This window comes from Microcaecilia unicolor, chromosome 10, assembly GCF_901765095.1.
Source record: "Microcaecilia unicolor chromosome 10, aMicUni1.1, whole genome shotgun sequence".
Taxonomy (NCBI): domain Eukaryota; kingdom Metazoa; phylum Chordata; class Amphibia; order Gymnophiona; family Siphonopidae; genus Microcaecilia; species Microcaecilia unicolor.
Window position 1 is genome coordinate 189,811,277 of NC_044040.1, and position 14,647 is coordinate 189,825,923.

At 42.5% G+C, this 14,647-nt stretch overlaps 1 protein-coding gene across 1 annotated transcript in view; it reads right to left on the minus strand.

Annotated features, from left to right (window-relative positions):
• PPM1L (protein phosphatase, Mg2+/Mn2+ dependent 1L) overlaps positions 1-14,647 on the minus strand; it is a 271,207-nt gene that overhangs the window by 96,293 nt on the left and 160,267 nt on the right. The window lies entirely within an intron of this gene.

The following is a 14,647-nucleotide window of genomic DNA, read 5'->3' on the forward strand; positions in this document are numbered from 1 at the left end:
AGCAGCCAAGTAGAAAGAACTGCTTCACACAACTCTGCAGATTTTGCCTCTTTCTCTCCTTCTGCTGTGTTCACAGACTGCAAACGTTCAGTAATTGTTCTTTCACCTTGAATGCGAAGATCAGTGAAAAAGCATCTACCTTAATGCATTTTGAAATGAAGTTTTTTTGGACAGCAAAATGTTCAGATCATACAAGGGCATGAAGAAGTTTGCAAACCCCTGTATACAGGAAATATTCCAACCGGATTTTTGAATCAGCAAGCCTGAAATATTCCTTTGAAAAGACTTAAAGAGGCATATTTTCAAAGCACTTAGCCTTCCAAAGTTCCATAGAAACTATAGAAAATATGCCTCTCTACCAGGAATTCATTCAAATACCATAGAAATGCTAATGGAAACTGTAAAAGTAACAAAATGTAAAAAGTCTTAAATGCTGCAAGGGCCACCTGTATTATATAATTAAGCAGTGACTAGCACTGGAGAAAGTCCTGAATGGCATTTCCCACTATGAAAGGACAAAAGAGCGTAGTGGTCTAGAACCGAGAAGATTAATGCGCAACCCTCCACTATTTCATAACATAAGAACAGCTATATTGGATCAGACCGATGGTCCATCTAGCTCAGTATCCTGTTTCCAACAGTGGCCAATGCAGGTCACAAGTATGTGGCAGAAACCCAAAGAGTAGCAAAATTCCAGAACCCCAAACAGTAACAAGATTCCGGAACCCCAAATAGTAACAAGATTCCGGAACCCCAAATAGTAGCACCATTCCATGCCACCAATCCCAGGGCAAGCAGTGGCTTCCCCCATGTCCATCTCAATAACAGACTATGGACTTTTCCTCCAGGAACTTGTCCAAACCTTTTTTAAACTCAAGATACATTAACTACTGTTACTACATCCTCTGCAAAGAGTTGCAGAGCTTAACTATTTATTCACTGAGTGAAAAATGTCCTCTTATTTGTTTTAAAAGTATTTCCATGTAATTTCCTTGAGTGTCCCCTAAAATGAGTACAAAATCGATTCACTTCTACTCATTCTACACCACTCAGGATTTTGTACCACATGCCCATTAGGAGAGAAATTAATGAGTGGTTGATGAAATGGAAGTTGTACTCAGCAGTTTTGATATTTTTTCATCTAGCTGGTAGGTGGCAGAACCATGACCAGGGGTCTACCGGCCCTTGTGGAGCTTTCTAATGCATAGTCAGCTTATAGAGCTTCTGGAAACATTGCAGGCTGTCTTTTTCTTCCTATAACAGATTTATTACATAAGCTGATGACATTTTGTTTTGCTAGAGTATAATTAATGAGAAGTTAATGACCTCACTGGTTCAGTAAGCACCTTTTCAGCACTGTTATGCTTCTTTCAAAGGGTTCATTTTTCATATTAGACTTTCAGGAACAGAGGGGTCTATTTACTAAACATGTGATGTGCAGTTACATGCATTACTAGTAGTGAATAATAATAAGGGCAGTGGTAAATAATGCACATTAATACACGTCACAGGTGTGTAAATAAACTGACAAATTACAGTGCTCAGCAGGAGAACCTACACAATAAAGGTGAAAAACTTACAAGTGAAAATTTTCATTCTGCACCTCCTCAGTATCTCTCCTTTCTTACCTCTTCCTACACCCCTCCCCGGGAATCCATTTATCAGGTATGTTAGTCTTGTCTATACCTTTCTCCTCCACTGCCAATACCAGACTCCATTCCTTCCATCTTGCCGTGGCCTATGCTTGGAAAGGAATAGATTACCGAAGTTGGTACATCATCACGCTCTGTCTCAGCCTCTATTCAAATCCAGGCTAAAGCCCACATTTTTTTAGGCTGCTTTTAACTCTTAACCCCTTGTTCCCTTGTGTAATACCCATGTTGTTTTCATTATTCCCATAATAAAATGTATCTTCCTAATCCTTTATTGTCCTGTTTATCTCTCCTGAATAGACTGTAAACTCTGTCCAGCAGAGACTCTCTCTTAGGTGTTTGTAATTAGTGCTGCGTGTGTCTAGTATCACTATAGAAATTATTATTAGTAGTAGTAGTACTAAAAACAGTCTATAACATAGCAACATTATAAACGATGGTAGGTAAAAATCGATCAGTCTATCCATTCTGCCCAGTTATACCCTTCTTTTGTTCCCTATCAATTTAGACAAAAGAACAGATACATTTCAATACTGTGCTTCACTCACCACCAGCTCCCTCCCATGATTTTTTTTTTTACCTGATGGTTTACTCCTTTTTCCAACTACTGCCCTCTATCCCCTTAATTCTATAAACTTGCTCACTCAAATTTCCGACTAGCATGCAAATTTGCAGAAGCAAGGAACAGAATAAGTTCAATTATGAGTGTAACTTAATTTAATAATTGGTTGTTAATTGAAGTTCACAACCAATTATTGACTGTAATTGGCCTTAATTGGTGCTTACCAATTAACGGTCATGTACACAACTGCTGTTAGTCACTATTCTATAAGTTGTGTGCTCAAATTCCAGAGCGTGCAACTTCAAAGGGGCATGGGGGGATGGGTGGTGGTGGTCGGATGTGTCTGGCATTTATGCATGTGGATTGTAGAATACTATCCCCCTAATTTTATAAAAGTTACCAAAAGTTGCACGTGTAAATTTGGGTGCATGCCCAATTTGTGTGTGCAATTTAACTGAATAACTAGCTGACTAGCACCAATATCTGGCTTTTTAACAAGCAATTACTGGCACTACTTAAATTGGCATTTACACAGAATCTGCACCTAACATTTATGTACATCTGAAAAAGGGGGGGGGCATAGAAATGGGAGGGGCATGGGTGTAATGTGGGCGTTCCTCAAATTCATGGGGATACGCAACTAATGTATGCATGTACATTTGCACCACATTACAGCTGGTGCAAATGGCCGCACCTAAAGTTAGGCGGGATTCCCGGGCGTAAGTGCTGTTCTATAAACTGTGCCTAACTTTAAGTGTGGTTTATAGAATGGCACATTTTTCGGTGCTGATATTCTGGCGCCACATATATAGAATCTAGCCCTGTGCGTCCAACTGCCTAGAGTTAGGCATGAGCATTTAGTCGGCATAAGTGCTCGCATCTGAAGTTAGTTGCATAAAAGTGGACTTATGCTAGATTCTATAACAGCAGTCGCATCCAGAACCGCCATTACAGAATTCGCACTTAGGGGGACATTCTATATATGACGCCTTAAAAATCAGTGCCGTAAAGCCGTGTGGTTGGTGTGATTCTATAAACTATGTCTAAAGTTAGGCATACTTTAGAGAATATACTCACGCGATGTCCTTGCATCAAAAATGCAGGTGCACCCATTTAGGCTACCTAAAATCAGGCCTAAATCCCTGCGCCGAAGTTAGGCGCAGATCGAGTGTATTCTATAATAGTGCACATAGTTTTCTGAAACACCCACAAACCGTGCCCATGCCCCCTTTTTGATTGGGCGCATTAGAATTTACATGCACTCCGTTACAGAATACGCCTAGAAAGTTGTGTGCGTATATTCTAATTAAAGTCAATTAGCACCACTAATTGATTGTTAGGTACCAATTATCAATGTTGATTGGCTTGCTAATCAATTACGTTGTGTGCGCAATTTGGTCATGCAGCCAAATTAGTGCATGCAACTTGAGTCGCCTTATATAGAATTTGGGGTCAGTGCGCATCATCCCAGTTGCCTAAATTTCAGCAACCTTTTGAGAATTTACCCTTATATTTGCTCCCCACTTCTCTCACTCATACTGCTTGTGACCTTGGGCAAATACCTCAGCCTCCATTGCCTCAGATACAAAAGTTAGGTCCCTATTTACTAAGCTGCATTATAGAAATAATGTGTGTTATTGTATTTGCCAATTAAACACACATTAATTGGCAATAACTTGCTAAATAGCACAAGTTAATGTGAGATTTTTTTTTTTAGCACAATTCATGATGAGTAATAATGAGCTGCAAAGACTGCTAATGCAAGCAAAACGGCTCATCATTATGCAACACATCACACACGCCATTGTTCAGTGGAAGTCAGTAGCATCTCAAAAAGCTGTTAACTTTCTCCGTGTGAGCCGATGTTCCTGGAGAGCAAGCTCAAGGAACTGGCATGCTAAAAAAAAATTTGACAGCAGGAAAACAGGAGCGGGAATCGGATCAAGGATCTTTCAACAAAGACCAAGGAGCGCCCAGTATGACTCAAGAAAAATGTTAGGAAGTATTTTTTCACGGAGAGAGTAGTGGATGCTTGGAATGCTCTCCCGCGGGAGGTGGTGGAAATGAAAACGGTAACGGAATTCAAACATGATAGGGATAAGCATAAAGGAATCCTGTGCAGAAGGAATGGATCCTCAGGAACTTAGTCAAGATCGGGAGGCGGGGCTGGTGGTTGGGAGGCGGGGATAGTGCTGGGCAGACTTATACTGTCTGTGCCCTGAAGAACACAGGTACAATTCAAAGTAGGGTATACACAAAAATTAGCACATATGAGTTATCTTGTTGGGCAGACTGAATGGACCATGCAGGTCTTTTTCTGCCGTCATCTACTATGTTACTATTGGTGATTCTTAATAATGATTCGACACAGCATCGTGTTTCAGCACCCACGTGCCTGCCTCAGGAGTCTCTTGAAGGTGTTGTATTGTAAAACTAATGAGTCTGTCTTCAAAAACTGAACCTCTAAAAGGAGTCTTAAAAAAAAAAAAGAACATCTTTGTTTGATAAGTAAGTAATGATCTCAAAGATTTGGGCTGCCGGGAAATGCTGTTGAACAGCCCCCATGGGATTCTGGTGTTCTTTCCACATCCACGGTTTGTCTGCAAAAAAATTTGACTCAATCTCCAACCTGGGTTAAACCAAAAATAAGTGCCACTGCCTCCATCCCATTCTCCCATCCAATCTACTTATTAAAGCTGAAGACTGGTCCCCACTACTCACCCAACCAACTTCCTACACTGATCCACCTGTCCAAGATAACGGCCGGCCCCTACTGGCCCCCAACCCCAATCCACTTTTAGAAAACTGTGCTATCCCTCAGGCAACCTGAACCTCACCCCCACCACATACATTACTTTGCAGCGGCGTAGGAAAGGGGGGGCGGTGGGGTGGTCCGTCCCGGGTGCACGCCGCTGGGGGGGTGTCCGCTCCGTTGGTTCCTTGCTCTCTCTGCCCCGGAACAGGTTACTTCCTGTTCCGGGGCAGAGAGAGCAAGGAACCAACGGAGCCGACGCAGCTCCCAGCGACGTTGACTCGGGGGCGGATCGGCCCTCCCGCTCGCCTCTCGCTTTTAAATCAATTAAAAATGCGCTCTGGGGGGAAGGTGCGCTCCGGAGGGGGGCGCGCAGCTGCGACCTGCCCCGGGTGTCAGCCGCCTTCAGTACGGCACTGGTACTTTGGGAGCCTAATCCCTATTTTGGAGGCAGAACCCAGCTGGGGAGACCCAAGCATGTTTTAGAGATATCACCCCATCTTTGCTCTCTCTCTCATAATCCTAATCTCAGGAATTATTTGGTACCCTCTACCCTTCCTACACTACAAGGAAATATCAATAACTACACTGGCCATAGACCCTGTAATTCTTGTTCAGTCTGTACCCACGCACTCAGTCTTGATGTTTTTATCTATCCCCTCACTGGAAAACATTACAAGCTTAATTTCAACATTGACTGCAACTCCAAAAACGTGGTGTATATAATCATGTGCCCATGCAAATTGATATATGTAGGAAAAACTAACAGACTGGTAAGGGTCAGAAACATTGAACACCGTAGTTGCATTAGGACTCAGATTAAAACTGCACCATTAGTTGAACATTGGATACAAGCTGGACACAATATTGATGACATCAAGTTCTCGGTACTTCGTATGATTAAAGGTAGCTGGCGAGGGGGTAACATTGATATGACCCTGTTGAGAGCAGAACAGAGTATCATTTATCAATTGGAGAGTGTATCACCTAAGGGGCTTAACAAAGAGCTTGAATTGGTACATTTCCTCTGATTTAACAATTGCCATTCCCTGTTCGCCTTATTCATATACAAGTTTTACCTGTAAGATTTTTCTTTATTTGCATTCATAAGGACATGAGATTACCATATGCAAAACTGGTATGACTGTAGTTTCAGTAACATCCATGTACAGAGTAGCCATTCATATATTTATTTATTTATTACATTTGTATCCCACATTTGTCCGCATAGCAGTAGGCTCAATGTGTCTTACAGGTTCCGGAGAGGAGAGTACCAACTCCGGGAATATATACAGAGTGGAAAATAGATTAACAGTAGGTGCAAGGAAGCTGATAAGGTTCCGGAAAAGAGAATACAACTCTGGAACGAATATATTTATTTAGATTTTGCTCACACCTTTTTCAGTAGTAGCTCAAGGTGAGTTACATTCAGGTGCATTGGATATTTTTTTGTCCCAGGAGGGCTCCCAATCTAAGTTTGTACCTGAGGCAATGGAGGGTTAAGTGACTTGCCCAAGATCACAAGGAGCAGCAGCGGGATTTGAACCGGCCACCTCTGGATTGCAAGGCCAATGCTCTAACCACTAGGCCAATGAGGCTGATAAGTCTCCGGGGATGGGACTACAGCTTCTAGTGAGCAATACAGAGTAGGAAACGGTAGAAGTACACTTAATTATAACTGGAGTGGTAATATATCTTTTCATTAACCTGGATCTGTGACATATTACATTCTAATATAAAAAAAATGTTAATGTCTTTACTATTAACATGTTTTTGGACCATATACATAACAGCTATGTGCTCCATCTTTTTGTTTTTAATTTTTATTCCTTACATTTTTACTTTTGAACATTGTCCTCCCGTTTTTGGGTTTTGTATTTTTCTTCATGTCCCCTTGTTGTTCGGGTCCTCCACTCTCATTGTTATTTTTGTTTACACTTTGACCAGTTCCTCTCTACGTCACTGCCTTTCTTTTTATTTGGCGCACTTTTTCCACTCGGTTTGTTTGGTTCTCTTTGAGACCGGTTACTTCACAGATGCAGGTATGGTCTCCTACTTTTTGGGTTCACCCCCTTTTCTCTCCCGTTTCTACTTGGCTTTGGCTCATTTGCTTCTGTTCTTGTGGGTTTGTCAGCGCTGGTTCTTTCCTTGTCTCCCCCTGCCGGTCTCCCCAGCGTCTACTTTACTTACACTTTTTCCTCTCAGTCTTCATTTTTTCCCCCTCCCTGTGGTGGTTCGCTCCTTATTTTGGTCCTTTTCCAGCCCCACATCTCTTTGCATTTTTCAGCTACGTCTCTTGTTGGTTCATCGGTCGTTTGGCTCCATTCCTATATGCAACGTTTGATATATGGTTTCATTTTTCTCACAGTTCATTTTTCCCACATATTTTGTCTTTTTTGCCTTTATCCTAGTGCTTTATCATTGTGCCTTTTTAAAGGCTCATATGCTTCCTGCATTGCCGTTGTATTCTAAGCATTCCGGTATGTATGGTTTTGTTTCATTTCGTTTCATTTTGTCTTCCTTGCCATTCCATATTTTTTGGTTGTGATGGTGCATGCATTTCTAGTTATGCAACTTTCATTAACTTTTGTTCTTTTTTGATGTACATTGATATATTATGGTTTCCACTCTCAAATTATGGTTGTTCCATTTTAAACTATGGTTGCTTTTTCTGGTATCATCAAATTATTATAATGTAATTGACATTTATATTTGTATAAAGTTTTTATATTTTATATATATATATATATTTTCATTTTGGTTACTGTGTGTGTCTCTAATTTTATATATTATATTCTGTATATATTATATATTTTATGTTTCGCATTGAGGGGCATAATCGAAAGGGACGCTCAAGTTTTGTTGAGGACGCCCTCGCAAAACGTCCCGATGGAGGGGCAGGGAAACCTGTATTATCGAAACAAGATGGACATCCATCTTTCGTTTCGATAATAAGGTTGGGGACGCCCAAATCCTGAAATTTAGGTCGTCCTTAGAGATGGTCGTCCCTAGACTTGGTCGTTTCTAATTTTCGGCAATGATGGAAACCAAGGACGCCCATCTCAGAAACGAATCAATGCAAGGCCTTTGGTCATGGAAGGAGCCAGCATTTGTAGTGCATTGGTCCCCCTGACATGCCAGGACACCAACTGGGCACCTAGAGGGCACTGCAGTGGACTTCATAAAATGCTCCCAGGAACATAGCTCCCTTACCTTGTCTGCTGAGCCCCTCAACCCACCCCCTAAAACCCGCTACCCACAACTGTACACCACTACCGTAGCCCTTACAGGTGAAGGGGGGCACCTAGATGTGGGTACAGTGGGTTTTGGAAGGCTCACTGTTTCCTCCACAAACGTAACAGGTAGGGGGGATGGGCCTGGGTCCACCTGCCTGAAGTGCACTGCACCCACTAAAACTGTTCCAGGGACCTGCATACTGCTGTGATGGAGATGAGTATGACATCTGAGGCTGGCAAAAAATATTTTCAAAGATGTTTTTTGAGGGTAGGAGGGGGTTAGTGACCACTAGGGGAGTAAGGGGAAGTCACCCCCGATTCTCTCCAGTGGTCATCTGGTCATTTCAGGCACCTTTTTGTGCCTTAGTCGTAAGAAAAACAGGACCACATAAAGTCATCCAAGTGCTCGTCAGGGACACCCTTTTTTTCCATTATGGATCGAGGACATCCATGTGTTAGGCACGCCCAAGTCCCTCCTTCATTACACCTTCAATACACCCCCTTGAACTTTGGCCATCCCTGCAACGGAAAGCAGTTGGAGACATCCAAAATCGGCTTTCGATTATACCAATTTGGAAGACCCTGTGAGAAGGTCGCCCATCTTCCAATTTGTGTCGAAAGATGGGCATCCTCTTTCGAAAATGAGCCTGCTAGTATTTTATGGTCACGTATTTATGTTTTTATGTTTTTAGACCCCTGAGGAAGGCTTGTTTGCTGAAACACGGACCATGAAGGGTGCCGATAAACTTATTTTGATGCTCTTATTTCCTGTTTGGGCTGGCCACTTGGAATCCATTCACTTCCATCCTTGTGTGTTGTACTTTATTAGTCACAACCTTAAAAACAAGCAATAAAATTTTATGTTGCACCCTGTACTCAACAGCAAGTCAATGTAAATACACCAGAGCAGGAGTAATGTGTTCAAATCTAGACAGACTGAGCAGAACACAAGCAACAGCGTCCTGCGCAATCTGCAAAGACCCCAACACATGCTTAGGTAAGCCAGACAACAGACCACTAAAATAATCAAAATGAGGTACAATCACGATCTGAATAATTATTCAAAAATTCTCGGAGTTGAAATAATCTTTCAAATATCTGATAAATTTAAGCTTTGAAAAAAAATCAAACCAATGACCTTGTTCATGGCTGGATCAAAAGTCACACCCTGCGACTGAATGGATTTACTAAGCAGAACAGTAATTCCATCAATACAAAATGACTCAGAAGCATCACCAATAGCTATCAATATAACTTGCCATCAATATACAGTGGTGTAGCAAGGGCGGCTGCCACCTGGGGCAATTCGCCGCTGCGCACCCCCCCTGGGTGCAGCATGACACCCCCCCTCGGCGCATGAACCCCCCCCCTTGGCGCATCACCCAAGCCCTCCCCCAAGTGCATTCTTGCCTGCCGTGTGCACGCCGCTGGGGGGGGGGGGGTGTCAGTTCCGCTGGTTCCCTGCTCCCTCTGCCCCGGAACACTCTGTGGAGCCGACACCCCCCCCCCCCAGCAGCGTGCACCCAGGGTGGACTGCCCCCACCGCCCCCTTGCTATGCCACTGTCAATATAACTTGCATTTTTGCAACATTCAAATGTAACTGCCATTACTTTATTCACTATAAGTTCAATTTTGAAGGCTAAGCAAAAAAAAATGCACAGGAGATTACAGAATTAGCTGTGAAGGTTCCCATTCACAGCAACACCAAAACAAATTTACCATAAGATTCACTAACCTATGGTACTCAACTCAGGTAAACTGTGGGAACCTTTTACTAAGTTGCGTAGGCACCTATGCATGCCCAATGCGCGTCATATTGAAGTTACCGCGTGGCCCTTGCGGTAATTTCAATTTTGGAGCACGTCCGCTACGCACGTTTGAAAAATATTTTTTTATTTTCTGACGCGCGTAGACCATTACCACCCGGTTACCGCCTGAGACCTTGCCGCTAGGTCAATGGCTTGTGGTAAGGTCTCAGACCCAAAATGGACGCGCGGCAATTTTCCGCAAAAATTTTAAAAAGGCATTTTTTTGTAGGTATGCTAAAAAATAATTCTGTGTTATTAGTCAGGAGGTCTCTCACTGGCAATAGCAGAAGCAGTGGTAAATAATGTACATTAATGCACGCTGAAGGTTTATGAGTTGACTTCATTCTGCTGAACAGCACAATGGCAGTTCTATTTATAGCTGGCTTCTTTAATGTTGCATATGAACAGATGTAGTAGATGTTTCTGGTATTAGATCAATGCTGACCTGGAAACTTGAGCTGAATGTGTCCCCCCCCCCCCACCCCCTTTTTCAGAGAAGTACAGGCAGATACACTAAGGCCCAGATGCACTAAACAATCGTTAGAGCCCTTCCCTTACCGATTCCCTTAGCGAATCGGTAAGGAACGGACATGCATCAAGGAAAAGGAATGCAAATGAGCTGCTCGTTGTAGTTCACTTGCATTCTCTATTCCATCGTTAAACACTCGGCCAATTGAGCATGCGCAGAGCAGCCAAGCGTTATGCTGGCTGCTCTGTGCATGCCAAATATGCATCCCTGTGCCGCCCAAAGACGCCACGCCACTCACCCCCTCCGATGCGGCTCAGTGCAGTTGAGGGCGCCCATCCAAAAAAAATGCCCATTTTGGCTGCCTTTTCCCCCCCTGCAATAATAAAAACGTCTGTGATTGGCTCAGGGACTTCCAGGTCTCTCAGCTGAGTGAAGCACGTACAAAAAAGACGTTTTCATTATTGCAGTGGGGGGGGGGGGGGGGGGAAGGCAGCCAAAATGGGCGTTTTTTTGGATGGGCATCCTGAACTGCACTGTCCTCTGGATCGAGGCGCATCGGAGGGGGTGAGCAGTGCGGCGTCTTCGGGGGGGGGGGGGGGGGGGGAATGACGGCCAAAATAGATGTTTTTATTATTGCACTGACGAGCACGACTTTTTTTCCTCCGATTTTTTGTTTTTGTTACTTTTGTGGCACTTTTTCAATCCTGCGCAGCCCCAACGAGAGGTACAGACCTCTCGTTAGATTTTCCAGCGTTAAGGCAATCGGAAAAGGTTAGTGCATCTCATTACAATAGGGTTTCTACACAATTTGCTCATCTGCATTCTATTTTCGTTAGCTGCTACCGTCCTCTGAAAAAAGTCTTTAGTGCATGCCAGGGTTTACTACTTGCTCATTAATGGCTCGTTAAGTTTGATGCATCTGGCCCTAAATTTTCTGGTGTGGAAGACAAATTTAGGGGGAAAGTTATCAAAACAGTTTACATTAAAACAAGTTATTTTGCCACAAACCTGCTTGGTTTCAGCTGAAAAGAAATCCAAAAATGAATATGGCTTGGCCCCGGCCCCCTGACCAAAAAAGGCTCCCTCCTGAATTTAGCTTTATATGACCAAAGGATAGGAAAATAGTGATCTATGCTGCAAAGAGAAATGTGAGCAAACCCTTGAAAAATGCAGGCAGCTACCTCCTAGCAAGATGTACCACACATCCATCATCTGAAGGAGCTGATCTGCAACTTACGATGTCCCACAAATATTCTGAAAATGCTGAAACAAGAAGGGTCCCCCATGCAGGGACTCTCATACTGCATCAACAGCAAAAATTTCAGTTGATGTACCCCAAAGGCAAATCCATCGTGGTAGTTTACAAACAAATCAATTAAAGTTTGAAAAAAGAAGATACACCCGTAATCACAGTAAAGATAAAAGAATGAAAAAAACAGAAGTCTTTCAGGCTACAATAGTGTGTTAACTACCAAAAGCATCTGTAAAGAGCAGTGTTTTAAAGCCTTTCTTAAATGCCTGGAATGAGGCCTCTAAAACTAACTTCCGCAAATCAACAAGGCATATTAAAAGAACCCATACCCTGTACCACATTACCACACCAATATTTCCAATTATTAAAGTCCACCTTCCACACTATCCTGTCTAACACCTTCGTTTTCTCTTCCCTTACTTAATCTCTATCCAATACTAAGTGTATCTGATATCATGTAATGACTATGCCATAACAAACTATGTAAGCCACATTGAGCCTTAAAATAGGTGGGAAAATGTGGGATACAAATGCAACAAAATAAATAAATAAATGTCCACAAAATCTGTGTATCCCAAAGATGGCTCCTTCAGTAGCAAATAATCCAATCTGCTCTCCGTAAAATCAGCAAAGGAGGTATGGGTGTAGGTTTGCTTGATTCACCCTTGCTTGGTATGTAAATTCCCTCTGGGTGTTAATTCTGTTCTGCTCCTGTTTGGGTGGAGCAGATGTTGTTGTAATAGGAAACTCTTCATTAGTATATTGTGCCCTTTATTGCCTTCCAAGGAATGTACAAAATCATTCATTGTTGTTAGACTTTATTTCCTCCTTACACGTTAATTTTCAAATTTATAAATGATCGGGAATATTAATGTGCCTTTTGACCCAATGTCATAAATATTTCATGGCAGGCAAAAGTAGAGGCTGACCAAAGACGAATCACCACAGGAGATATAAATCCAACAGTCTTTATTGTTAATGCTTAAAAGAAGGACCCGCCACGGGTGATCTGAGTCGTTTGTATAGTAAATGGACACAGACTGGTGCTTTCACCATGCAATGATAGAATCCCAAGAAGCCTGTGCTTATCTGGAGGGAACACAGCTTAATGTCTCCTTGAAGTATTTTATACACAAAAGAGCAGAGAGTATACAGTCTGTCCCAGAGCCGGTGGTTGGGAGGCGGGGATAGTGCTGGGCAGACTTATACAGTCTGTGCCCTGAAAATGACAGATACAAATCAAGGTAAGGTATACACAAAAAGTAGCACATATGAGTTTATCTTGTTGGGCAGACTGGATGGACCATGCAGGTCTTTTTCTGCCGTCATCTACTATGTTACTACCACAGGAAACGCTGAGGCATCCGTGGTAGTTTTCCACTTAGCATGCTCTAATCCCACACTGGAAAATATATGTTTTTTCAGCATGGGAGGTGGTGGAGAGGAAAACAGTAACGGAATTCAAACATGCGTGGGATAAACATAAAGGAATCCTGTTCCGAGGGAATGGATCCTCAGAAGCTTAGCTGAGATTAGGTGGCAGAGCCGGTGGTGGGAGGCGGGGCTGGTGGTTGGGAGGCGAGGATATTGCTGGGCAGACTTATACGGTCTGTGCCCTGAAAATGACAGATACAAATCAAGGTAAGGTATACACAAAAAGTAGCACATATGAGTTTATCTTGTTGGGCAGACTGGATGGACCATGCAGGTCTTTTTCTGCCGTCATCTACTATGTTACTATGAGTAACATACCCTATAAAACTGTGACCAAAAACTTAAAAAAAAAAAAAAGTCACCAGAAAACCCTATGTACAATTTTAAATTATTTATTAGCAACAAAAATGTACATATGTTAAAAACCATAAAGAAAAGGTACCACTGTACACAAAGCATTTGAATATATAATGATAATAATAATAATAATAAGTCAATTAAAAGTCCAATATGTTTCACCAATACCTGCTTCAGGGGACTTGATCGATAAATTTGTATGTTGTCTTCGAAACATCAACTACCCTTGTACAACCAACATCACGAGACTCCTGAAGCAGGCGTCCTCATGCCAAAACACAGCAGCTGTGTCGAGTCTTTTGAGTGGTTCCAATAAAGATCATCTTTCTGAACTAACATCTCCCTTGGTCCTTTCTACCCTACTCTTTGGAAGAGGCAGTGGGACAGGGGTATAAGGTAAAAGATAGAAGAATGGCCTGGAGGCAAGGGAAGGAAGGGACAGACAGGGATGAAGATGGAGCTGGGGATGAGAGGCAGGGGAGGGTAGATGAGGGCTAAGAGAGTGAGTACAGAGGATGGGAATGGGAGCGTAAGGAAGTGGGTGAAAGATGAGGAGGGGGATAGGAGACTGGAAAAGGAGAGGGACAGAGGGGGCAATGGGAGGAAGATGGGGAAAGCCAGTGGCTAGATGAAAAGTGAAAAGGAGACTAAGGACTAGAAGGTGAAGGAAAGGGATAATGAGAGTAAAATCAAATAGGTGGACAAATGCAGAGAAGAGAAAAGCAAGGGAAACAAAACATAAAATGAAAGATCAGTGCCAAACAGATGCAGAGAAAGAAAGGAAGAAGACAAGAGATGAGAGAAGAAATGGAAAGGCCAACCCAGAAAAGAATTTAGAAGACTGACACATGGCAAGTGGAAAAGAGACTGGGGCCAGCCTAATTGTAGAAATAAAATGCCCAGACAACAAAGGTAGAAAAGAAAACAATTCAATTTATTTAATACTTTTTAAGGACTGAGATGTGCCTGATTTGTGAAATGTATTTGTTTTCTATTTTTATTTTGCAAAGTACAGGAAAAATACATTTCTGTTTCTCTTTTATTAGTACTGTACTGCTTATAGAGTCTGGTTTTCTTGGGTCGGGTGTGAAGGGGGGCGGTCTCTATTTCAACTTTTTTCTGCA